Source organism: Cupressus sempervirens, chromosome 2, assembly GCF_028749045.1.
Source record: "Cupressus sempervirens isolate cs-2001-9-10 chromosome 2, ASM2874904v1, whole genome shotgun sequence".
NCBI classification, from domain to species: Eukaryota; Viridiplantae; Streptophyta; class Pinopsida; order Cupressales; family Cupressaceae; genus Cupressus; species Cupressus sempervirens.
In genome coordinates, this window is record NC_143119.1 from 139,095,823 (window position 1) to 139,123,180 (window position 27,358).

Sequence of the window (27,358 nt, forward strand, 5' to 3'; positions counted from 1 at the left end):
TTTATCGAACTTCAACAGTGTTCAATTTTCAATTTTTATTTTGTATTGACATCTAAGAGATCTGGAATTTATTTTAGTAGTAACTAATTCACCCATCCCCTCTTAGTTACTCCTCTTATATTTCCAACACTGGTGATATGAACAAGTTTGTTCACTTCAAAAGTTATGATGGAGGCATTGTTAGAGTTGAAAATAATGCAGCTTGCCATGTTAAAGGTATTGGATCTATAGCTCTTGATGGTAAGACTAGCACTAAGGATGTATTTTTTTGATAGCTTGAAACACAATCTTTTGAGTGTTGGACAACTATTAGATAAAAGTTATCAGTTGGAGTTCATAGAGAAGACATGCATGATCAAAGACAAAGATAGAAAGGTAATTGGAACATGAACTAGATCTAGAGGTAATGTATTTCAATTGAATCTAACTAAAATGACATGTTTGGTTGCAAAGGTAGATGAAAGTTGGTTATAGCATAAGAGATTTTTTTTCATATATACTTTGACAATATTGTGAAAACTAGTAATATGTTTGTAGTCAAAGATTTTCCTAAGATTGTAAAGCCTACTAACATAATTTACAAGGAATGTGTATTGGCAAAGAATACTAGAACTTCTTTTCCCAGCATGAAGTTTACTACTATAGGAAAGTTGGAGATTATACACATAGATCTTAGTGGTCCTAAAAAGACTAAAGGATTCTATGGTGAAAGGTACTTCATAATTATTGTTGATGACTTTTCTAGAATGATGTGGGTTACATTTCTTAAAGAAAAATCTGAGGCATTTGACAAGTTCAAGATATTCTAGAATAGAGTTGAGAATGAATCAGGTATGAAGATTAAATTAATATTAGATAGAGGAGGAGATTTTACTTCAAATGAGTTTAACATATTTTGTGAAGCTAATGGAATCAAAAGACAACTTTTAGCTCACAAAACCCCTAAACAAAATGGCATTGCAAAAAGAAGAAACTGGTCAATAATAGAAATAGAAAGAGCTATATTAGCTGAGAATGATGTATCCAAGATGTTTTAGAGAGAAGGCTTGAATATAGTAGTCTACACCATGAATAGAGTACAAGTTAGGAAAGACACAAACAAGACCCCTTATGGACTATGATTTGATAACTCGCGTATAGTTAAGTATTTCAAAATTTTTGGTAGGAAATGTTACATCAAAAGAGATGATGAGGTTGGTAAATTTGATGTTAGAAGTGATGAAGGTATGTTTCTTGGTTATTAATTAAAAATCAAATTTTATAGATGTTATAATATGAGAATTAAGACTAATATTGAAACTACAAGTGTGAGAGTTGATGAGAAATTCATGATACAAGAAAGAATAGTTGACTACAATTCTAATGATGAGAATGTTGTTGTTACTAAACCAAGGAATGATGAAGTATTCTTTGAGACTAACAATGATTTGCAAAATGAAGGTGAGAAAAGGAAGGAACAAAGTTTGGAACCTAGAACTAAGCTAAGAGTTAAGATAATAACTCCTACTTCTGGTAAGAATATGATAAATAATCATCCACCAGAGTAGATTATTAGTAGTAGAGATAAAGGTGTGATGACAAGAATAAAAATCAATGAAGAACTATGTTTGATATCTCAACTAGAACTAAAGAATGAAGATAAGGCATGTAAAGATGAATATTGGAAGCAAGCTAATGAAAGAAGAATTGGATCAAGTAGTGAAGAATGAGATATGGGAATTGGTCCCTAGACCAATAGATAAGAATGTGATGTAAAGGTTACTAAAGGTTATGCAAAGGTTACTAATTGGTATATAAAGGTTACTCACAACAAGAATGAATAGACTATGATGAAACTTATGCTCCTGTGGCAAGAATTGAAGAAGTAAGGTATTCTTAGCCTATGCAACACATAAGAAATTCAAAATGTATTAGATGGATGTCAAGGTAGTATTTCTGAGTGGAGAAATTGAAGAAGAGGTTTGCATAGAATAACCTAAAAGTTTTCCTTTAACATATGAAAAGGACATGGTATGCAAATTAAACAAAGCATTGTATGGCTTAAAACAAGCATCCAAAACTAGGTATGCAAGGTTGGACAAGAATTTGACAAAACTTGGACTTAGCAAAGGTATGGTAGATAATAATCTATATTATAAAGAAATAGATGATGGATTGATGATTTTGGTAATATTTTTTGATGATATCATATTTAGAGGAGGTGATAATGAAAATGGCAAGCTTGTGGAAGAAATGAAGAAGAATTTTAGATGAGTATGATAGGGGAAATGAAATACTTCCTAGGATTATAGATTGTACAGGATAAAGAATGAATTTTTATTTGTCAAACTAAGTATTTGAAAGATCTATTGAAAATGTTTGGTTTGGTAATATGTAAACTAGTTGGAACACCTATGATAACTTGACACAAGTTATCTACAAAGGATGAGACATCTATTATGATGCAGGAGCATCTTGGGTGTAAGGGCAATCTTGCATCACCCAAAAATATTTTATTTTCAGCCTTTTATATTTTAATAAGGACTAGTACATAGGATAGTTACTATTTATGGGAACTTACTATTTTTAGTAAGTTTTTCATACGAGCTTAGAATGTTTTCATTTTCTATAAGAAGGTTCATTTTAGAGTTGCAACCCTACCATAAAAATCTCATTGCTAAAGCATTAGTATCAGAGAATTTATTGCAAATTTTTGATGGATAAAATTTGTAGAAAAATCTTCAAGCTCACTATTAGATGCCTTAGAGTGCCCGAATGAGGTCTGAAAACTCGACGAAAGGGCACTAGCATGGTTTCAAGCCTATAGATCAGGAGCTAGCATTTCCAAAAAATAGTTAGAATAACCAATCAGAGCAACAACTTGTGAGTTATGGCCTTCGAAAGTTGGGCTACCAAAATATTTAAAATAATTTGTCAAAGATGTATTTGGCCGACTCTATGTGTATTTTTAGGGTCTGTTAGCCCTAGGTATTAAGTTTAAGCATCTAGAAGCTTCCCGAGTGCCATAAAACTACCTATTTAAGAAAGGCCCAAAGATTGTCTAAGATAGCTTTGGGTGATAGTTTGCAGCACTATCTTGTAGATTACTGTAATGAAGGTGCCCATTTGGGTTAGCATATTATAATTGAGAATTGTGTAATTCTGCATTTGTGGCAATAATAAGTTTGTATTTTTTTCTCGCATTTTCTATTGTTTCTTTATTTCTATTATGATTTTATGGTATTAAGGGAAGTCCCTTGCATCAAGTGGTATCAGAGCTAGAGTTCTTGAGCACGTGGATAGATTGTTGACTATAAGGTAGTTCACACTAGGCTTGTGGTTTGGACTGAACATGTAGATAAATCACCAATTGTGAGGCAACTAGCACTAGGGTTTTAGCAGAAATGCAAAAATGCCTCCACAAAGAGAGTGTGGCAAAAGAGCTGCAAGTGTTACACCTAAGTGTGTTTGAGCCCTCTAAAGACAAATGCAAGCATTAGAAGAACAAATCCATAGAGGAATGAAATTTCCATAAGATATGAAGGTGAGGATGAGGATGAAGTAGAGGAAAATGTCAAAGAAGAGGCAATTCTAAACCTAGAGGAAGAGAGGTTTTTTAAGGCCATCTCCACGATTGGAAAAAGACCTAAGTTTGAGGTTCCCATAATTTTTAGGAAATCTTAACCTAGAAGAGTCGATCAATTGGATCAATGACTAGATGAGTACTTTGAGTATGAAAATATTGAGGATCTAGATAAGGTTAAGTTTGCAAAGGAAAAACTAAAGGGACATTCAAAGATCTGGTGGCAAGATGTTTGGTTGGAGTGAAATAGAAAGGTTAAAGGAAAAAATCACCAGATGGGATCAGATGATAGCAAAAATAAAGTGACAATTCATTCCTATGGATTATGAGCTTGATCTATTAAAGAAGATGCTAGGAATGAAGAAAGCGGAAAAATCTATTCAAGAGTATACTGATGAGTTCTACTGAGTTCTCATTAGAATCAGCCATGTAGAAGCTAATAAGGAGAAAGTTGCTCATTATCTTAATGGGTTAAGGCCAAGTATTTGGGACAAGCTAAGTCTGATTCAAATGAGTAGTATTGAGGAGGCATACTAGTTTGCCCTTAGAGTTGACAAGAAACTAAGCAAGAAGTTTGACAATAAAAATAGTGGAAGAGGTCATGGTGGAAGATCTAGTGGACAATCTTATGGAGGCTGTAATGGTGATTAGAAGAACAAGGATGAGGCTGGAAGTAGAAAACAGAACCAAAGGAAAAACAATTCCAATATTTCCATGATCAAAACAATAGAGATCAGAAAGAAAGAGGCAGAGGACAACGATCTGGAAGAGGAGGCTTCCATGGAAAATGTTTTCACTACAAGGAAGAAGGGCATAGAGCATTTGAATGTACCCAATTCCAAGAAATGATAGATTTAAGAATAGAAGGTTAGGAAAGAGTTGCACATGTTGATGAAGATTCTAGATCCTCACACTTTGAAGATGCTAAAAGAGGAGAAGTCCTAGTTAACAGAAGATTCCTAGTAAGTGGTGATAATTAACTTGATTAAAGAAGGAGTTCATTTTGCACATGGTGTAGATGTGAAGATAAGTGTTGTGATGTGATCATTGATGGTGGAAGTACTAACAACTTGGTGTCAGAAACGATGGTCACCAAGTTGAAGCTAAAGAGACAAAAACACCTACATCAATACTATATTTCTTGGGTGCAAGATGACCACAGGGTTATGGTCAATGAGAAGTGCTCAGTGAAGTGCAAGATTGAGAGTTACCATGATGAGTTACTATGTGATATTATACCTATGGATGTATGTCATATGGAATACTATACATGATGGGTGAGAAAATACCTACACTCTAACTAAGGATGGAGTGAAACATAAGTTGAAGTCATCAAAGGATAAAGAAGAAAAGGTATGTAGTGCTACAAGAATATGTTTTGTTAATGGAAAAGAGTTTCTTATGGGTATGAAACATGAGCATATGTGTTTTGCTATAATTCCTAAAGATAGTAAAGAAGAAGTAGAGAAGGTACCTACAGAAGTTATAGATATGTTGGAAGATTTTTTTGATATTGTATTAGATAATGTACCTAATGGATTGCCCCTAATGAGGAAAATTAGTCACTAGATGGATTTGGTTCTAGAAGCCAATTTACCAAATGAGGCAGTGCACATAATAACACCAGTAGAAAGTGAAGAGTTAAACATGCAAGTTCATGAGTTGTTGTAGAAGGGGTTGATTTGAGAGAGTTTGAGTCCATTTGTTGTACCAATAGCATTAGCACCAAAGAAGAATGGAGAATGGAGGATGTGCTCAAATTCTCATGCTATCAACAAGATCAACATCAAGTATAGATTTCCTTTGTCGAGGATGGATGATATTATAGACTGTTTGAGTGGAGCTCAGTATTTCACAAAGATAGATCTAAAGAGTGGGTACCATCAAATTCATATTAGAGAAAGTGATGAGTGGAAGACTACTTTTAAGACAAGGGAAGGACTATATGAGTGGCTAGTCATGCCTTTTGGGATAACCAATGCACTGAGCACTTTCATGAGTCTCATGAATGAGGTATTGAAGGAGTTTCTAGGTAAGTTTGTCATTGTTTATCTAGATGATATATTAATCTTTAGTAATACATTAGAGGAGCATTTGATTTATATTCGCAATGTATTTGAAAGGTTGAGGGAAGAAAAGTTTTTGAAAAACTTGAAGAAGTGCAATTTTGTAAAGGAGTTGGTGTACTTGGGATTTTTAGTCTCATGAGAAGGTCTAAAAATGGACCTAGAGAAAGTGAAGGCTATCCTTGAATGACCTACTCCAAGGAGTGTGATAGAGGCAAGACCTTTTCATGGACTAGCTACATTTTATAGAAAGTTCATAAGAAGTTTTAGCAATATTTTTTGACCCTTGACTGAAACAATGAGAGGAGATAGGAAAGAGTTTAAGTGGATTTTAGGAGCAGCTAAGAGTTTCAATTTGTTGAAATAGAAAGTTATTGAGTAGCCTATTTTAGCACTTCCTAATTTTAGCAAGGTGTTTCAAGTAGATTGTGATGCTAGTGGTACTGCAATAGGAGCTATTTTGAGCCAAGAAGGTAGACTAGTGACTTAGTTCAATGAGAAGTTGAATGATGCAAAAATAAAATATTTTGTTTATGGTTAAGAACTTTATGTTATAGTTCAAGCATTGAAGAAGTAGAGACAATATCTTCTTCCCAAGGAGTTTGTTTTGTATACTAATCATCAAGCTTTGCAATATTTGAATAGTCAAGGAAAATTGAACCAAAGGTATTTAAAGTGGGTTGAGTTTTTGTAGAGTTATACATTTGTTTTGAAACACAGAAGTGGGAAGTCTAAAAAAGTTGCAGATGCTCTTAATAGAAGACAAATTTTGCTAACGAAATGAAGATAGAGGTGGTTGGGTTCAAGGAACTTAGTACATTCTATCAAGATGATTCTAATTTTGGTGAAGTGTGGAAGGCTTGTACAGAACAAGAAAAAGTGGTTGGATTTTATGATCCAAGATAATATGTTGTTCAAAGGAAGCTAGTTGTGCATTCCAAGAAGTTCAATGAGAGAGAACCTCATCAAGAAGAGGCATAGTGGAGGATTGGCTAGTCATTTTGGCAAAGATAAAACTATAGCTTTGGTTGCTGAAAATTATTATTGGCCATAGTTACAACAAGATGTTAAAAAGTTTGTAAAAAGTTGTTGAGTATGTCAGATGGCGAAAGGAGTGAATTATAATGCAAGGTTGTATCAGCCATTACTTGTACCAAAGAAGCCATGGGAGGATGTTAGCATGGATTTTGTTCTTGGATTACCAAGGACACAATGTAGGCATGATTCTATGTTTATGGTGGTTGATAGGTTTTTCAAAGATGGCACATTTTATTCCTTGCAAGAAGACTAGTGATGTTGTTCATGTAGCAGAGACATTTTTCAGAGAAGTGGTAAGATTGCATGGTCTGCCAAAGAGTATAATTTCAAATAGAGATACCAAATCTGTTGGGTATTTTTGGCATACATTGTGGAATAAGTTGAAGACAAATTTGAACTTTAGTTCATCACATCATCCGCAAACTGATGGGTCGACAGAAGCTGTGACTCATAGTTTGGGAAACTTGTTGAGATGCTTGGTTGGAGATAAACCAAAAGGATGGGATATGATTTTACCACAGGTAGAATTTGTATATAATAATTCTATCAATAGGAGTATTGGTAAATCACCATTCCAAATTGTATATGGGAGTAGTCCTAGAAAATTTTTTGAATTGAGGAAGTTGGATAAGGGAGAGATAAGTAGTGCTGAAGCAAAAGATTTTGCTGAACATTTGAAGAACATCCATGAGGAGGTGAGGAAGCACATCATAAAGATGAATAAATAGTATATGGCTAAGGAAAATTTGAAAAGGAGATATAAGGAATTTTAGATTGCAGATGAAGTCATGATTCATTTGAGAAAGAAACATTTTCTAGTAGGTACATATAATAAGTTGAAGATGAAAAAGTTTGGACCATGCAAGATAGTGAAGAGGCATGATTCTGGAAATGTGTATGAAGTGGAGTTGTCTACTAAATTAAATATTTCACCAGTATTTAATATTTTAGATTTGATAGAGTATTATGAATGAGGCGATGGAGATGAAGTTGCAAAAGTGCTATGGAGCATTCCAACAGCTAGTTCAACTACCAAGGAGATTGAGGAGATACTAGATAGATGTATTATAAAAAGTACCAAAAATAGAACTTATGAGAAATATCTAGTCAAATGAAAAGCGAGACCAGTTGAGGATTCATCATGGCTAGCAAAGGATGAGGTCAACCATCTTGGTTTTCCTTTGAACACCTTAGGCATGACAGGGTCATTTCTTAACTTACCCCGAGTGTCTAATGTAGGAGCATCCTGGGTGTAACGACAATCTTGCATCACCCAAAAATATTTTATTTTCAGCCTTTTCTATTTAAATAAGGACTAGTAGATAGGGTGGTTACTATTTATAGGAACTTACTATTTTAGTAAATTTTTCATATGAGCTCAAAATGTTCTCATTTTCTACAAGAAGGTTCATTTTATAGTTGTAAGCCTACCATAAAAATCTCATTGCTCAAGCATTAGTATCAGAGAAGTTAGTGCAGATTTTTAGTGGAAAATTTTGCAGAAAAATTTCTAGGCTCACTAGTGGAGGCCTTAGAGTGCCCAGCTGAGGTCTAAAAACTTGACGAAAGGGCACTAGCACAGTTTTGAGCCTATAGATCAAGGGCTAGCACTTTCAAAAAGTGGTTATAACAGCTAATCAAAGTAGTAGTTCGTGAGTTATGGCCTTCAAAAGTTGGGCTACCAAAATTTCTAAAATAATTTGTCAAAGATGTATTTGGCTGACTCTATCTATATTGTTAGGGTTTGTCAAACTTAGGTATTAAATTTAAGCATCTAGAACCTTCCCAGGTGGCATAAAAATGCCTATTGAAGAAAGGCCCAAAGATTGTCTAGGATAGCTTTGGGTGATAGTTTGTAGCACTATCTTGTAAATTACTATAATGAAGGCACCCATTTGGGTTAGCATATTATAATTGATAATTCTTTAATTTTACATTTGTGGCAATAATAAGAAGTTCATTTTTTGTTCTCACATTTGTTGTTGTTTCTTTGGTTATGTTATGAGTTTATGGTATTAAGGGGAGTCACCTGCATGATATTGTTGAGTAGAATAAGTACAAATCTATGATTGGAGGATTGAAATATCTGATTCACAAAAGGCTAGATATAGAAAATATAGTTATAATTGTTGCAAGATTTCAAGTTGATCCTAGAGAAGCACATTATGCAATAGTTAAAAGGATATTTAGATATCTAAAGGGAACACTAGAGTTCAAATTATGGTATGATAGATCTAATGATTTCAATTTACATGCTTATATTGATGTTGATTGGGTAGGCAGTATGGATGACAGAAAGAGCACCAGTGGTTGAGCATTTCTTCTTGGAGGAAGATTTGTTTCTTAGTTAAGTAAGAGTAGGATTATATCTCACAAAGTACAACAGAGGTAGAATATTGCAATAGAAAGAAATTGTAATCAAGTTTTTTTGGATGAAGCAGATGTTGAAGGATATAAGGATAGAATTTAGTGAACCTATTGTCATACATTGTGATAACACAAGAACAATGAATATGTCTAAGAATCCAATATTGCATTCTAAGACTAAGCACATTTCTATCAAATATCACATGTTGAGAGAGAAAGTTGCAAAAAAAGAAATCATATTGGAATATGTAAGCACCAAAGAGAAGATTGCAAATATTTTTGCCAAGCCTCTTCCCAAAGAGACTCTTGCATATTTGTGAGGTATGCTAAGGGTTGTGCCCCTACTTAAATCAGAGTAGATGATGCAAAAGTGCATCAATCCAGTGATACAAAGCACTATTATTTTTCTAGACTAAATTTTGATGTTTCATGTATGGGGGAGTATCTATGATAGATATATTTATCTAGGACTCTTGATAGATCTCTTCTTGAATAGTGTCTTTGGGCACTTGAGCAAGTTAGAGATAGTTGTTGGAGAGATTGATAGGATGTAATGATAGATGGTTGTTGAAATTTTTTACATTGATATCAATGGTGGAAATATTATAGCATGAAATTTTTTTTGATATAGAGCACATTGAGGTATATCAGTGGGGGAGAATGATTGATGAAGAGGATTTGAAAAGGTAGGCTAACAATCTTTAACAGTTGGTATTCTTAGAACTAGATATTTTTCATCTATGTTGCCATCAATGCCAAAGGGGGAGATTGTTGGAAGCATGAGTGGTAATGATATTCCTATGTGAGAGTATTGTAGAAACATGATTAGATCATTATTTTGATGATATGTTACATTCATGACTGAGTTTTTCATTAATGTCAACATAGCAATTTTTTGTGGTATCTAACAGAAGAAAAATGCTAAAGATCAAGTTGGTATAGATAGATCGTTGAGTATTTTCACTAGAAAAGTTAATAGGAGATACTACTAAGATGTAATATATGCAGCTAACCTCAGGAGCTAAAGATATTAAGTCTAGAAGAAGTTATAGAAGTTTTCATGAAGATTGTTCTGAGATAGAGTTTACAGAAGCATGTTCTAGTAAAATTGTTACATCTCTTGGTAGATTTGTCATTCTAAGAAGCAAGGTTAAAGGCATGTAGAATACATGTTGGAGATGACATGGTTAAGTCACTCATTATAATATTACACAAATAGACATTTATTCAAGTTACAAGGAAACAAATTTATGGTATCGCTAAGTATAATGTGTTCTTAATGAGGTCATATAATAATTAATTGAGAAGGTGTAATAGTTGACTCAAGGAATTATTTTATGGATTTGGTATAAAGGAAGGACATCTTTCTTTTTTATGTATGAACAATTATATGAAGCATAAAGAGTAGTATAGAAGAGAAACAAGTTGATATGTGAGATAAGTAGAGCAAGGCAAATTTGGAGATAACTTTGTTGTTGATGTTTTATTTTGAGATCCGAGGTTTGATATTTGGATCTGCAGTTTGTGACCTGGTCTACAAGGTCTGATAGAGATTTTTTTGGTTGATAAGATAGAAGAAAGATGATAAAGACTAGTACAAAAAATTATTCTACAAGGAATAGTTGAGAGATCAGTTGGACAATGAATTTTAGTGGTCTTTCCCTACAAGTTGTTTGGACAGTGGGTCCTTCTAATTTCTATAACTCCTAATAGGGTTGGCACAACTCCTAATAGGGTTGGAATCTCCTAATAGGGATTCAAAGTCTCCTAATAGGGACTCATATGTCTTGAATGTGTTTATAGACTCCTAACAGGGTCCATCCTCTAACAATTATATATATTAGTATATCTTTGTGGGCATCATTCTCACTAGGGTTTTCCCTCTGATCAAGGGTTTCCCTAGTTAAAAAATATGGTGTAATTGTATACGTGTATCTTTTTATGGTTATTTTTTACTTTTATTGAATGGTTAAGATTAATTAAGGTTGATAGATGTTTTAATTGGATAACTGATTCACCCCCCTCTCTCAGTTATCTTGGTGGACTAGTATTTCTAACACTCCCAATAGTAGGTTAGCTAAAAATGTGGAGGGTTCACTTCATTGAGACCATAAGGAACACAAATATTCTTATTGATTGGGCCACCATCCCAAGTGACAACTTGGATGAGTAGTTAGTCTCAATCAAGAAAGACCCTCATTTCTACATGACATCATAAATGGTGTACTTGCTAGCAGCTAGAACCACTAACTACCTAGGGCTATACCAAAAGGAAAGCATGCAAGATGTAAACACTTGGTCCTATGTGATATAACAACAATTGGAAAAGAAGAAGCTCCCACTGAAAAGTGTGCAATACAAGGTAGTCAATGATGGATTCATTTTTTCCATCATCGAGTTCATTAAGGGAGATTGTGCTAAAAAAAAATTATTTGAGGCAACAACAAGAATAACTAAAGTAGGAGCCTACTATATTTAGTTCAAGACATTGACATATCTTCAGGTTGCTAGTACACTTCTATGCTCCAAAAAGCTCCCAAGGTACCCCTAATATTGGTTGATACATTTAGAGTTAGCCCACCAAACCACTTCTACATATGATAGAGTGAGGAAACAACACAAGAAGACTTGGGTCTAGCCAATCACCATTAGAGCATTCGAGGTTAAGAAAAAATAAGATATTGCTATCTTTTATTTAGAGTGGGATCAGTATCCCTTGGAAGACTACCGTGCTCCTTGCCCATATTTTGACAATATTGGGATGGTCCAACATCTTGTGGGGAAACAGTTTGTCCATTAGGATGATCCTAAAGATCAGTGGATGAATGTGATATATGACTATGATGTCCACATTAGGGATTATTGTGGGATGAGTCTATATGTAGCAAAGAACATGTTGAACATAAAGATCCTTTTAAAGAACATAAAAAAGGATGTCCCAAATGTTATGGATCCTTTGTATAATAGAGATCAAATCTATGATAGGCCAATTATGAACACAAAAATAGGGTGTCAAGAGAATGATGACATAGGTCATAGCGCCAAACATGTGGTAGAGCTTACAAGGAAGTGGACCCAAAAGTCATTGCAGATGGATCCAGTTCCCCATGTCATGCTACTAAAAGCTATTGTTAGGCCTCAGAAAGGTAAAGGTGCTAAGGTCACCATACGAACCTTCCTCTCTAAATCTCTATTTAGGCCAAAAATTGTGCATCAGCATGAGCGAGAAGTTGAGTACTTTGAGGTAGATAAGGGAAAATGTAAGTTGAAAAGGGAAACCCCTGGAGAAAGAAAACCAATAGTACAAGCCCAAAAAGTTGAGCTAGAATAGGAGAAAGGGAAAGCTAAGCCAAAGAAAGTAGACCACCCTCAACAATAGCCACAACCAGAGTAGTAACAAGAGGAAGTGCCAAAGGAACAAGGGGTACTGCTAACAAGAACTTTAGAGGAAGGAGACTCCCCCTTAGTTACAAAGAGAGCTAGAATAGAAACAACTATGGTAGGTGTACGAAGGAGGAGATTGAAGAAGAAAATTACTCCCTTACTACAAGTTCTAGAGACCATCCCTAAAGTAGAGGATGATGAAGAAGGGGAACAAATAGAAATTTTCACCTTAAGTTAGAGAACTTGCTCCACCAAAGAATTAGAGGAAGAGAGGAGGAAAATATCAACTCAAACACCTCCATCTGCTTCAAGGAGCCTATCCAAGTAGAAACTCCAAATTATGAACAACACAAGTGGATAGTTGAGATGGAGAGAAAAGGGGTTGATGTGTTTAACCTCTCATATTTTGACTTTATGCCAATGGGCACTGAGATGGTAGGTGAGAAGATAAGAGATACCATGACAAATAATCCATTAGGAGAGGATTGGAATCAATTGCCTACTCTACCTCATAGACCACTTGGTATTCCATCACCTCAACCACAGGATTTGGCCACAATATTAGATAAAGGGTCAATAGCTCCACCTCCTCCACTAACACAAGATGAACAAAAAATTCAAGGAATGGAATAATGAGAATACCAACAACTTCATGTTGATGAAGTATCTAAAGTGGGGCAAATAATGGAAGAAACTCAACAAAATCCCCTAGATGTAGAGGCTATATCCTTAGCCCAACAAAGCACACAAAATCCTTCCAAAGATCTTCCTTGATATGAGAATAATCTGGAGAGAAGAAATAGTGGAAAGGAGCCTACTTCAAAACCAACTTCTTTAGCCAAATACATGTCACCAATAGGGACCACACCGTCGTGGCTAAAGAAGGAAGTTATGTTTCAATAGAAGAAGCAGATAGAGCTAACTAAAGAGGAAGGAATGAAGGAATTAATAAAAGATATAAAGAAGCTTGAGCCACTTGAGGGTGATGCTAGAACACTTTCCTTCATTATGAAGAATCAAGATAAGGACCTTTTAGCTCATGTTGACACAAAATAACTAACCCCTAAGGATTATCAAAAGAAGGAGATCGTATTGGGAAAGCCCATAGCGGACACACCTAAAGTGTTGATCATTATAGGCCTGAAGGAGGTTTTCAAACACATGGAATGTGAGGAGTCTAAATTGATGACATTGTGGAAGAAAAATGAGCTACTAAGAGGCTACTTGAATGGAGTGGTGGGACCCATTGACCTAGAGATTTTGGAGATCACTCTTAGCAATGCAATGGGAAGGAAGCAAGTAGGGAAACAAATGAATTCATTTTTGGAAACATGTTAGCAATGACATGAAAATTTTAAGAAAAGAACAGTGTAGATAATAAAACAAAATTTGAACCTATTGCATAAAATCTACTCAAATTCTAACATGTTGGTTTCCATTATAAACCAAGATTTTGGGCTAATAGATGAAGTATGTACCCGGGAAAATGATTTACAAGAACTCAAATTGATAAAGGGTCAAAGGTATCAAATGTTAATGGAAGTATACTCTATAGAGTAGTTAGATAAGCTCAACAACTAGATAGAGAAGATATCCTCTAGAAATAAGGTAATAGAAAGATTACATGAGGAGATCTAAAAGATAAAGGATAAAGCTCAAGAGAAATTTTTGGAAGGGAAAATGTACTATAAAATCTCTAGCCTTGAGCTTTTTGAGGATGAGTCTAAGACCAAGCTCTTTTCAGTGCAATCAGTAGTCCAACAATTTAGAGATACATTTGAAGATGCTTCATTAGAAGATGATGTAAGGCAAGCATTTAGAATTGAAGAGGGATTGTTGGAACTGGACACCAAACTTGAGTTTTTTTGCCAAAAATAAGATAGAAGAAAGAAACTACCAATCAATAGTAAGGAATAAGTATGATTCTTTAGATTTAGAAAAATTTAGTCAAGTGGTGGAGATAATAGAGAAAATCAAGAATAAAAATCCAAAAATCATTTTGATATAAAGGGGAAGAAAACCTAGATGCTGGAAATTCAGTTTTGACACTCAAAAGATTTTTGAATTTTTGGATCCTGTCGCCAAGGTGCATAGGTGTGCAAGTGCATAGGTGCACTAAAAATTTTGAAGAAGAATAAACACACTAAAAACTAACTACCAACTATTATTTTATAGAATTCCATGGATTGAAAGTGGATTTTGATGGCAGTACAACTCCTAGAAACATCTAAAGAAGATCGATCTTCCATTTTTAGAGCTTCTAGAGAGTTGTAAATCATCTCACAGCTTCTATCTTCTTATATTATTATTATTTCATTCTTTTATGTCATGTAGAGGATCATGTACCTATTAATAGATATATACAAGGATGGAGGCCTACTTAGCACCATTTAGAGAGTCATTTTGTATATAATTAGACTATTTTAAATTAGTTTTTAGCATAAGTTTTCATTTAAAGAGCTCTTACTCCTAACACAAGAGGAGGAGATGATTTCTTATAAATATAGGGATGCAATATGTACTCTAGGTAATTATTTTGATGCAATGATATTTACTATTCATGCTTTCATTCTGAGTGTAGTTTTTCTTGTCGCAGTGTGTTATTTTTGCAAATGCATGTTCATAAATAATAATGGAGCCAATAGTTTTATCATGGTTTTATGATTGTGTGATATTTTATTTCTAGTGTTTCTATGTTAATGAATTCTGTTGTTGTGAAAAATTGGAGAAAGGATCATCTTTTTTCTTGCATAGTGTTTTATCTCGTGTGAGCACACTTTTTGAGGCCTTGTAATTTGATGAAACATGAAACATCTTTTAGTTATTATTAAAGTTCCCATTGACAATTGTATCAATGGAGTTGAGGAAGCACTGCTCCTAATTTCATTGGTTTCCTACCAAATCCTTTTGATAATTTAATTCCTAGACATATTATTACTTTGGCTTATGTCCGTTAGGAATTTCCCTTTTAGTTACTTGCTTTAATCTCTCATTACTCTATCTTTGTATTTTCTTTTGAAAAAATTGGTTAAATAGGAATTCATATATTTGGATTGATAGACTACTTTCATCATAAAATAGAAAGTACAAAAATATCTCTTTTTTGGTTACATTTCAAACAACAAAAGATTATGCAGATTGGTTGGAATCAGCAAAGGCCTACTCATAAACATACACATTTATCTTCAATTGAGTTACCCAATAGGTTGAAAAATACCCACCCAGATCCTTGAAGTCAGTCCTTGATCAGCTTTTCAAGAGAGAGATTTGAAAGGGTCTATGTTATTTAGCATCATATAGAATGACAACTTAATAGTAGATTACAATAGCTTTTTTGTTGATTGTGTACTTGCACAATTGAAGCAGGTAATAGAAGAGTATTTAAGGATCTAAATCAGATTTGAGTGTACCATTTGAATGTGTGAAGATTTAAGGAGTAAATTAAAAGTAATTTGAAGGCTTGAAAGGCAAAATTGAAGAGTGTTTATCAATAAACCCTATTTACACCCTATTTACACCCTATTTATGCATCAATTAAGGAATTTTACAATTTTTTGAATGTTAAATTGTGTTTAGAATTAACAAATAAATATGGAAAATTCATTGACTCATAATGTGGAAGATGAACCTATACCTATAGTGAAATTAAACCCTATTAGACCCTTAGAAGATGATCCCACAATCACATTTTCAAAGATACTAGACAAATTTTTATATCTAGAAGACATTGGAAACTATATCAAGATGAATTTTGAGTTAGTAGGAGAAGAAAATATAACTAAGGAATTTGATTTCATATATAACCAAGACATTGTTGATGTAGGATTGAAAAGATCACTTGAGTAAGAAAATGTTGAAAGAAGACTATGTGTTTTCAATCATTGTTTTATCACTAATGTCAAACTTGCTATATGTTGGTAAGACAATTGCTTATATCTTCAAGCACTATCACTTAGTCAATTGATGAAGAGGATTTGATCAACAAGATGTAACAAAAGTACCTACATGAAAGGTTGAGTTATGATTATGTATTGAAGTGTAAGAATTAGTTAAGATAGTGATAACATAATGTATTGATGATCTACTTAAGGTTACAAAATGATTGGCTTCACTTAGAAAGTTTAGAAGAAAAAGGTTGGATAAAGTTCATTTTCTAAGCTTGACAAAGTTGATAAAAGGTGCCAAGAAAAGTTAGTGCAAGCTGAGCAAAAAGTCAATTGGAGCTGAGTGAAAGAAATTTCTAGTGGATATTGAGTAAAATCCAGTTGATGCTGAGTGATACAATATGTATCGAGCATCAATAAATTGATAATGTCGAGCTACTATATTATGAAAAAGATTGAAGATTTACCAAATAAAAGCTGACAAGTTTTCTTTCTTGGAACTTGTAAATTAAGAGGAAGATAAGATTGATGAGCTGGAGGCACAAAATCTTATGTAAACCATTTTGAAGGCAAATTCAAATGCATTTTAGGAGAGGTTTCTAGAGAAGACAAGATATGGGGTAGATACATTGTATCCTACCTAATCCATCAAAAACCCTAATATTTGAGTTGGATAATGAGAGGAAAAAAGAGCTATAATTCCCTATATATAGGGATGCATAGTCATAAAGCAATGTTGGTTGGAGGTTAAAGAGTTTTGGATGTGAAAATCTAACAAAGAGAAGGAAGACGGTTTGATTCATCAAGTGACCCAAGAGGAGAATTCTACAATGGAAAACTAAGCAAGAAGGCTTAATGAGGATGAATGCTTAAAGGGTGAACAAGCTGTCAGAATTACAAAGATTGGAAACCAAGTAGAGATGATGACTAAATAGTGATTTGTAATCTGAAAGCAAGGTTTTAAGTTGTATCAAATCAAAACTCTATTGTTACTTTCTAACAATTGTATCAAATTAGGGTAAATCCTTTAATAGGGTGGCATTCCAAGTGAATGGCCTAAAGTCCTCTAACAAGGCTTACTTTTAATAGGGTAATTGAAATCCCTTAACCGGGTCACATTTAACAATATGTTAAGAATGTTATATGGGTTCCCTGAATTGTGAAAAGTTTTGTTTTGTACATCTAGACCTTGAATAATTGATTCACCCCTACTCTCAATTAGTCAAAAAGGAATTCCAACAATTGATATCAGAACAATTCCAACTACATCTTGAAGGACTTGGAGATTATGCACAAACTTGTATTATAGTAGAAGATGTTAATCCAGTAGGAGCCCTAACTATTGAAGAGTTGAAAAAAAGAAAGAACACAATCAGGGGATGTTGGAGGTTTCCTCTACCCTAAGCTATATTGATTTTGATGACATCAAAGAACTTAAAAGTGCAAAGTAGATGTGGGATGCCCTGACCACTATCTATGGAGTAGACAAAAATGTACAAAGAGCCAAGTCAAAGAGCCTAAGAGGTAATTTTGATGACATGAGAATGGAAGAAGGTGAAAACATTGCTCAATATGTTACTAAAATAAAAGAAGTTGTTAGTGCAATAAAAGGTGCTACTAGTAAAATAGATGATTATACTATGCTAAGTAAATTTTTGAGAACATTGTTGCCTATGTATGCCATTAGAGTGTCTACAATTCAAGAGTTAAGATATATTTTAGGAAATGATCTAACCCTTGAAGGTTTGGTAGGAAGACTTACTACTTTTGAGTTATCTAATTTTGACAACTATAGACTAGAAAGTATTGAATCAGCTTTCAAAGAAAAATTGTTACTGAAGGATTCTAAGGAGGTAAAGCCAAAGAAAAAGAAAAGAAAGATAATGTATGCATCTAGTGATAGTAGTATAGATGAGGAAGACATTGAACAATTGGAAGCATTGTTGGCCAGAAGATTCCACAAAGGAAAAAGGTAAATTTAAAGGTAAGCCACCTATCATTTGTTTTAATTGCAATGAAGTTGGTCATATTGTAGCAAGATGTACATAGAAGAAGAACTTTAGAGAAGGGAACAAGCACAAAAATAGAAGAGAAGATGATGAAAGAGACTAAAGAGACAAAGGCAAGAAGCTATGCTACATTGCTGATGAAAATAACTCTGATGAAAATGATGATGAAGTAGTATATGTTGCAATGAAGGATGAATTAGATGAAGATGAAGCTACTGCACTTATGACTTGTGTGAACAAGAATTACAAATGGATCATTGAAAATAGATGTGCACATCACATGACTGGAGACAAAAGTAAGTTAATTACCTTAACTTGTTTTGATGGAAATAGTGTAAGATTTGTTAATGATGCACCATGTTCAATAAAAGGAAAAGGGTTAAGCTTATAGACAAGATCTCATGTGACAATGCTTACTATGTTGAAGGATTGAATTATAACCTATTAAGTGTGTCACAATTGAATAATTTGGGATGTAAAGTTGAGTTTGAAAACAAATTAGCCAAGATATATGATACAGATGGAAATTTGATTGGCAAAGGTGATCAAACTAGGAGTAATCTATTCTATTTGGATATAGAAGATGTTACTTGTCTTATTGCAAAATTTGATGATGTATGGCTTTAGCACAAAAGATTATGTCATGTTAACTTTGATAATCTAATTAGTATCAGTAACATGAAAAGAGTTAGAGGTTTTCCTAAGTTGAAGAAGCTAGAAAATATAATATGTAAACAATGTCAGCTAGGCAAGATGATAAAGTCAAGCTTTAAAAGTAAAGCTTACACTTCTAAAGAAATAATTGAAATTATTCATACTAACTTGTGTGGACCTATTGAAGTGAAAAGCTAGAAAGGAGATAGGTATATAATGCTACTTGTTGATGATTACTCTAGAATGATGACTAACATGTTTCTAAAACAAAGATCATATTCTTTTCAAATGTTTAAATGGTACTTGGCAAGAGTTGAGAAAGAAACAGGTAAGAACTTGAAATGTTTGAGATCAAACAAAGGAGGTGAGTTCACTTGACATGAATTTGAGATGTTATGCAATGAAAGAGGAATTAAGAGATAGACATCAGCTCCTATGACCCCTCCACAAAATGGAATTGCTGAAAGAAGAAACAAATCTATAATGGACTATGCTAGAAAAGTCATGAAGGAGAAAATTGTTGCTCTAAAATAATGGAGAGAAGTTGTAAGTACTGTAGTATACACTTTGAACCACGTGCAAGTAAATAAACATACTCACTCAACACCTTTTGAACTATGGTATGATCATCCACCTAATGTGAAATCTTTTAAAGTATTTGGAAACAAATGTTATATTCTTAAAGATGTTAAAAGTGGAAAGTTTGATGCAAAGAGAAAAGAAGGTTTATTCGTTGGTTACTCCACAAGAAGTAAAGCTTACAAGTGTTTAATTACTAATACTAACAAAATTTTGGAAAGTGAAAATGTGAATTTTGATGAGTTTATAGAAGAACATGAGGCTAAAACTACAAAAGAAATAGAAGACTATAAGAAATTTGCATACTATTATGAAGGAATGCCTACTGAAGAAGATGTTACAATGTCATGTCCCCTTTTGAAATAATTAAAAATAATAAACTTTGCTAAGGTAGGCTCCAAAAAGGTGAAGTTTCGGCAAAAGGGGCTAATATTTGGAAACCAATGGAATAAAAAAAAAAATTTATTATTAAATTATATTTTATTAACCCCTCTTGGACATGAGTTAGGGTTATGCCCTCTTTTAAGGGGTTTGGAGGCATTTTGGGCTCATTCCAGAATTTGATTTTTGCTCATTTCTTTGTTGTTCTTCAGAGGCTACCAAACCTGTGGAGAAGGAGACCCAAGAATGGGAGTTTGTAGGTTTATAGAAATGGTAAGGATGGGAGTTTGAAGCCATTCCATGTGCATGCTCATGCAAAGTTTTCCTTTGTGTTGAACAGTGCAGATTTGTGGGTTTTCGGGTGTGTTTTTTTGTAAGAGTTTGGTGTTTCCGGTTGAGTATTTCATGTCAGTTTGGGTTGCTGCTGTATATTAGACATTAAGATTTTAAAATAGAGTTGAATATATGTATTTGGCTATGATTATACTTCTGTGATAGATTATTAGTGTTATTGTGGTGTTTCCGGCTATTTTGTGTTGTTTTTGGGAGCTAGATGAGCATTATTTTTGTCCTCCATTTGGGAGCTATTGTGTAAATGTTATATAGATCTGAAAATTTTATTTTGTAGGCTGTTATGCTGCTAAAATTTTATAAAAATGTCCACTTTCAAATTTATTAATAATATGTGAAGCTGTGAAGTTTTTGGCACTATTTCTGGCATACCCAATTTGGGGTTTATTGAGAAATTGGTGGATCTTTGAAATATTGGTTGTTTGATCTTAAAGATCTGATTAGAGGCTTGAAATATCATATAAAATTAGAAAAGGGACATTTCAGTGGTATCAGAGCTATGATCTTGCCAGCCTGAGGGTTTGTAGAAGTTTGCATGCAACTAAGTGAAAGAGAAAAAAGATATTTGCAGCGAGAAAAGAATAAAGAAATTTTGATCAAACCTCCAGTTGAAAGTAAAAGTACAAAATCCAAAGAAGGGAAAAGTATGGCTGATTCAGATGAGATGGCAAAGAAATTCTTCCAAGACATCCAAAATACTCAGAAGCAAATAGTGGATAGTTTGGCAGAAACTAGAGAGGCTTTGCGAATATTGACAGAAAAACTGCAAGGAGTTGCATCTATTAATGAGAAAGGGAGCACTTTAGAGGAGCCAAGAAATCTGAAATCCACACCATCTAAATCAACCAAAACTATTTTTTTGCCTGTAGATGAGTCACCAGTACCGAATCCAGCCCTTAATCCTGCGGAAGAGGTTACAGGTAACTTGATTGCATTAAGAGCTACTTACAATGGCTTAGATGATGACTTTTGCAGTTCAGTTCCTTTTAGAGAATATGTGGATATGATGAACACTTTGATTCCCAAGAAAGAGAACAGGAGGGAGCATGACATAAGTGGAAGAGAGCTCAAAAATAAAATAAGCAAGTTTACAGCACCTACTTTTGATGGAACAAATAAAATTTCAGCTAGAGCATGGCTACAAAAATTACAGACTTTCTTCACACTTAACCCCATGAAGGAGAGCGATGTTGTTCAATTTGCAAGTCTACACTTGGAAGATGCAGCCTATGATTGGTGGTATCATGGATGACTACTCAAGGTCATGCTCAGGTAACTACATTTGATGATTTTAGTCAAAGAGTGATAGATTGATTTGACCTCAAGGATGATGAAGAGTACTTTAAAGAATTGTCAAAGTTGAAGCAAACCAAATCAGTTAATGAGTATATAGAAGAGTTTCAAAAAGTGGCTGTTATGGTACCTGATATGAGTGAAAAGAGGATTGTTTATCTTTTTCTTAATGGTTTAGAAGATTCTATTAAGGGTTTGGTTAAGGCTTTCTCACCCTCAACCTTACAGGAAGCTATCAAAAGAAGCTTGCAACTTGAAACTTGCGTGCCTATGAAACCAGTCACTAATCAAAAACCCCCAAATCTTTGGCAACATAAGGGAAATTTTTAGAAAAAGACATTCCCAACACTACCACCAAAATATGTGATAAATGTGGCAAAAAAGAAGGTAGATGAAGAGACTAGGAGTGAATTACAAAGGAAAAAGCTTTGTTTTACTTGTAGAGAACCATGGGTTCCAAGACACAGATGTTTGGGGAAAGGTCAAGTGCACTATATTGAAGTTGCTTCAGAATTTGATTTAGATGAGCATGAGAAATTTCATGACACTAAGGAGGAGGTAGAAGAAGAGAAACAAAAAGAAATCAGCAAGGATGGCACTTTAGCAGCATTATCAGGAGTCCCAAGATACCATCACTTTTGAATTCAAGGGGTACTAGCAGGGCAAAGGTTGATAGTTCTTCTTGATAGTGGGGCAACTCACAATTTTATTGATGAGGGATTTGTCATGAAAAGAGGGCTTAAAGCAAAATATTTTGAGGGATTCAATGTTACTGTAGCTGATGGATTCACTATGCCTTGCACACGGGTGGTGAAACAACTCAAGATGACCTTAGAAGATTATGAGTTATGTGATGACTTCTATGTGGTTGGTATTGGGGAGACAGATCTTGTATTGGGTGTTCAATGGTTGCACTCTATTGGAGGCTATTACATGAACCATCAAACTATGGAGTTTAAATTTCATTCCAATGGGAAAGAAGTCATATTGAGAGGCTTATCGAATGGAGCACCTAAGGTGGTCTCTGCAAAGAGGATGGAGAGGAATTTTTGAAGAGGACAAGTAGCATGGGCAGCAAGAGTCATAATCCATCCAACAAGCTCTCCAAAGAATCAAGGTAATTTCCATTTTGAAATTCAAAATATTCTTGATAAGCATAGTATAGTTTTCAATGACTTGCCTCTAGGATTACCACCAGATAGAGGTTTTGAGCATGTTATAGAGTTAGAACAAGGTGCCAAACTAGTTATAACAACCCCATACCGCCATCCAAGAGGTTATAAGGAAGAAATTGAAACAAGCTATTAAAGAACTCTTGGACATGGGATTCATAAGGCCTAGCTCTAGTCCATTCACATCATCTGTGGTACTTGTCAAGAAAAAGGATGGTACAATGAGAATGTGTATAGACTACAAGGCTCTAAACAAGAAGACCATAAAAAATAGGTATCTCATACCATGCATAGATGAACTCATTGATGAGTTACATGGTACTGTATACTTTTCAAAAATTGACTTAAGATCAGGGTGCCATCAAATCCGAATGAGGAGTGAAGATGTGGAAAAGACTACTTTCAGATGTCACTATGGGCACTTTGAATTTCTTGTTATGCCATGTGGCCTCACTAATGCACCTGCAACATTCCAATCTTGTATGAATAAGGTATTCAGCCAGCATCTTTGAAAATTTGTTTTGGTATTTTTTGATGATATCTTGATTTACAATAAAACATGGGAAGAGCATCTAAAGCACATAGACACTGTTTTGGAAATCTTGGAGCAGCAATCCTTCTATGCTAAGCTATCTAAATGTGAGTTTGGTTTGACAGAGATCCTATATTTGGGACATATTATAAGTTCTAAAGGAGTACAGGTTGATCAACAAAAAATCCAGGCAATTTTGGATTGGTCTCCACCCACTAATCTTACACAGTTGAGAGGTTTCTTCGGGTTGTGTAACTACTATAGGAGATTTGCCAAGGGATTTTCTCAGCTTTCTACCCCCTTGACTGATTTGAAAAAGAAAGGAGCTTTTTTTTGGACAGAAGAGGCACAAAAAATATTTGATAAGCTTAAGGAGGTAATGAGTTCATGCCCTGTGCTTGCAATTTCAGATTTCTCTTTACCTTTTGTTGTTGAATGTGATGTTTCTGAAGAAGGTATAGGGGCTTTCCTAACTTAAAGGGGACATCCAATAGCATTTGAGAGTAGAAAATTAAATCAATCAGAGAAAGGTTACTCCATCTATGATAAGAAAATGTTGACAATCATGCATGCACTTCATAAGTTTAGACAATATTTGGTATGTGGGAGATTCATTGTAAAGATAGACCATAGTAGCCTTAGGTTCTTCTTGAACCAAAGGGATTTGAATGATCATCAACAAAAATGGGTAAGAAAATTGTAAGCTTATGATTTTGATATTGAATACATGAAAGGAAAGAATAATGTGGTTGTTGATGCTCTCTCAAGAAAGCCCACTTTGTGTTTCTTAACATCTATCTCTGCTGATTGGAAAGTCTCCATAATTTTAGAGTATGCTAAAGATTCCTTTGCCACCAAGATTTTGGATAAGTTAGTGGATGATAACAAGTACAAGGTTGTTGATGAATTGATTTATTACAAGAACATGATCTTCTTAGTGCCAGGATCAAAAACTAAGGAGAGGATATTGAGGGCCTTTCATGACACACCTTTGGCTAGTCATCAGGGATACTTCAAGACATACAGGAAAATTCGAGAGGGGTTTTCATGGAAGGGTATGAAGGAGGATGTCCTTAAACACATTAAGGAATGTATGGTATGCCAACAAAGCAAGAGTGAGCAAAATTTTCTTGCAGGGTTGTTGTAGCCACTTCCTATTCCTGAAAAAAAAATGGGAAAGTATTTCCATGGACTTCATCACTGGGTTGCCCAAGGTTCAAGGTAAGGATTGCATATATGTGGTGGTAGATAGACTAACTAAGTATGCACATTTCTTTCCTATCACATCTGATTTTAAGGCATCACAATTGGCCGAATTGTTCTTCAAGGAAATTTTTTGATTACATGGCTTGCCTAGAAACATTATTAATGACTGGGATAGAAGATTCCTCAGCTCTTTTTGGAAGGAGCTCTCTCATTTGGCAGGAACTAAACTCACTCCTAGTACTAGCTATCACCCTCAAACAGATGGACAAATAGAGATAGTTAATAAATGGATAGAGGGATATTTGAGGAACTATGTTTCAAATCAACAACATGCTTGGGTGAAATGGTTACACCTAGGGGAGTATTGTTACAATACATCTCATCACATGTCTATTCGTATGCCTCATTTTCATGCTCTTTATGGTTATGATTCCCTTTCCTTTTTTAATCTAATACTTTCTTATAGTAGAGTACCTGCAGAAAGTGATTTCATCAAGCAAAGCCAAGACATAATAAGGTCCCTCAAGGATAATCTACAACATGCACCGAACCAACAAAAGTTATATGCTGATAGGAAAAGGATTGAAAAATCTTTTGAAGTGGGAGATTTGGTATTTTTTAGGTTGTAGCCATATAAGAAAAGCACCTTGAAGAGGAGTGGGGCAGAGAAACTCAAGCCAAGGTTCTATGGGCCTTATAAGATCATCAAGAAGGTAGGAGAGGTAGCTTATGAATTGGAGCTCCCACCAAACAGAAAAATACATAATATTTTCCATGTATATTTCTTGAAGAAGGTTCTAGGCCAAAAAAACATAGTATCTACATAATTACCACCTTTTGATGATGAAGGGAAATTAGTTTTGATACCAGAAGAGATTTTGGATACAAGAGAGAAAAGATTGAGAAACAGGAGCGTCATAGAGCATTTGGTCAAATGGAAAGGATTACCACTAGAGGATGCAACTTGGGAAGAAGAAAATATTATTGATGAATTCCAACTTTCATTGCTTGAGGAAAAGCAATATTTGGGAGGGGAGGATTTTTCATGTCCCCTTTTGAAATAATTAAAAATAATAAACTTTGCTAAGGCAGACAGGCTCCAAAAAGGTGAAGTTTTGGAAAAAGGGGCTAATCTTTGGAAAAAAATGGACTAATAAATAAAAATTATTATTAAATTATATTTTATTAACCTCTCTTGTACATGATTTAGGGTTATGCCCTCTTTTAAGGGGTTTGGAGGCATTTTGGGCTCATTCCAGAACTTGATTTTTGCTCATTTCTTTATTGTTCTTCAGAGGTTGCCAAACTTGTGGAGAAGGAGACCCAAGAATGGGAGTTTTTAGGTTTCTAGGAAGGCTAAGGATGATATTTTGAAGCCATTCCATGTGCATGCTCATGCAGAGTTTTCCTTTGTGCTGAACAGTGTAGATTTGTGAGTTTTCGGGTGTGTTTTTTGTTAAGAGTTTGGTGTTTCCGGTTGAGTATTTCATGTCAGTTTGGGTTGATGCTGTATATCAGACATTAAGATGTTAAAATAGAACTGAATATATTTATTTGGCTATGATTATACTTTTGTGATAGATTATTAGTGTTATTGTGGTGTTTCCGGCTATTTTGTGTTGTTTTTGGGAGGTCGATGAGCATTATTTTTGTCCTTCATTTGGGAGCTATTGTGTAAATGTTATATAGATTTGGAAATTTCATTTTGTAGGCTGTTATGCTGCTGAAATTTCTACAAAAATGTCCACTTTCAGATTTATTAATAATATGTGAAGCTGTGAAGTTTTTGGCACTATTTCTGGCATAACCGATTTGGGGTTTATTGAGAAATTGGTAGATCTTTGAAATATTGGTTGTTTGATCTTAAAGATCTAATTAGAGGCTTGAAATATCATATAAAATCAGAAAATGGACATTTCATACAAATCATGCAACAAATCAATAGCAAGTCTCAACAACTATCGAGTCACATCCTATGAATGTCAAGTTGTATTCAAATGCTGAGTTATAAAATGAAGGGAATGCACAATCTGACTTTGAGATTGGCACACATGAAAGAGATACTAAAACACCTAATAGAGATGCACATAGTGATACTAAAGCTGAAATATAGAGTGTAGCCATAAGAATTGAGCCAAGATTATCCAAATATGTCAAAAGACACCATCCTATAGATCAAATCATCAGAGACAAAGATGTAAGGCCAATGAAAAGAAATAGGTTGAAAGGTGGAGCATGTTTGATAAGCATAAAGGGACATAAGATAGTGAGAGATGTATTAGAAGATGATGATTAGTACAAGGCTATGGAAGGAGAAATTTAATAGATAGAAAAGAACAACACTTGGAGCCTAGTTCCTAGACTAGAGGACAAGCATGTGATTGGCATAAAATGGATATTCAAGAACAAGTTAGATGAGAATGGTGAAGTGACAAGAAACAAAGAAAGATTAGTTTTGCCAAGGGTATGCACAAGAAGAAGGAATTGACAATGGTGAAACATATTCTCTTATTGCAAGAATGGAAGGAGTAAAAATTCTTCTTTTGTATGCTGCTTACAATGATTTCAAAGTCTACTAGATGGATCACAAGTCTGCATTTCTAAATTGAATATTAGAAGAAGAGGTCTACATAGAATAGATAGAAGGATTGTAGATACAAACAATAAGAACATGGTATGTAGACTGCACAAAGCCCTATATGGACTAAAACAAGCACTAAGAGCATGGTATGAGAGACTTCATACTTATCATGTTAAGATTGGATTTGAAAGGATAGATGATAACAACAATTTGTACATGAAGACAAATAAAGAAAAAGGTATATTGTTATTTGAAATTTTTGTGGATGACATAATATTTGGAGGACAAGATGCTCTGTG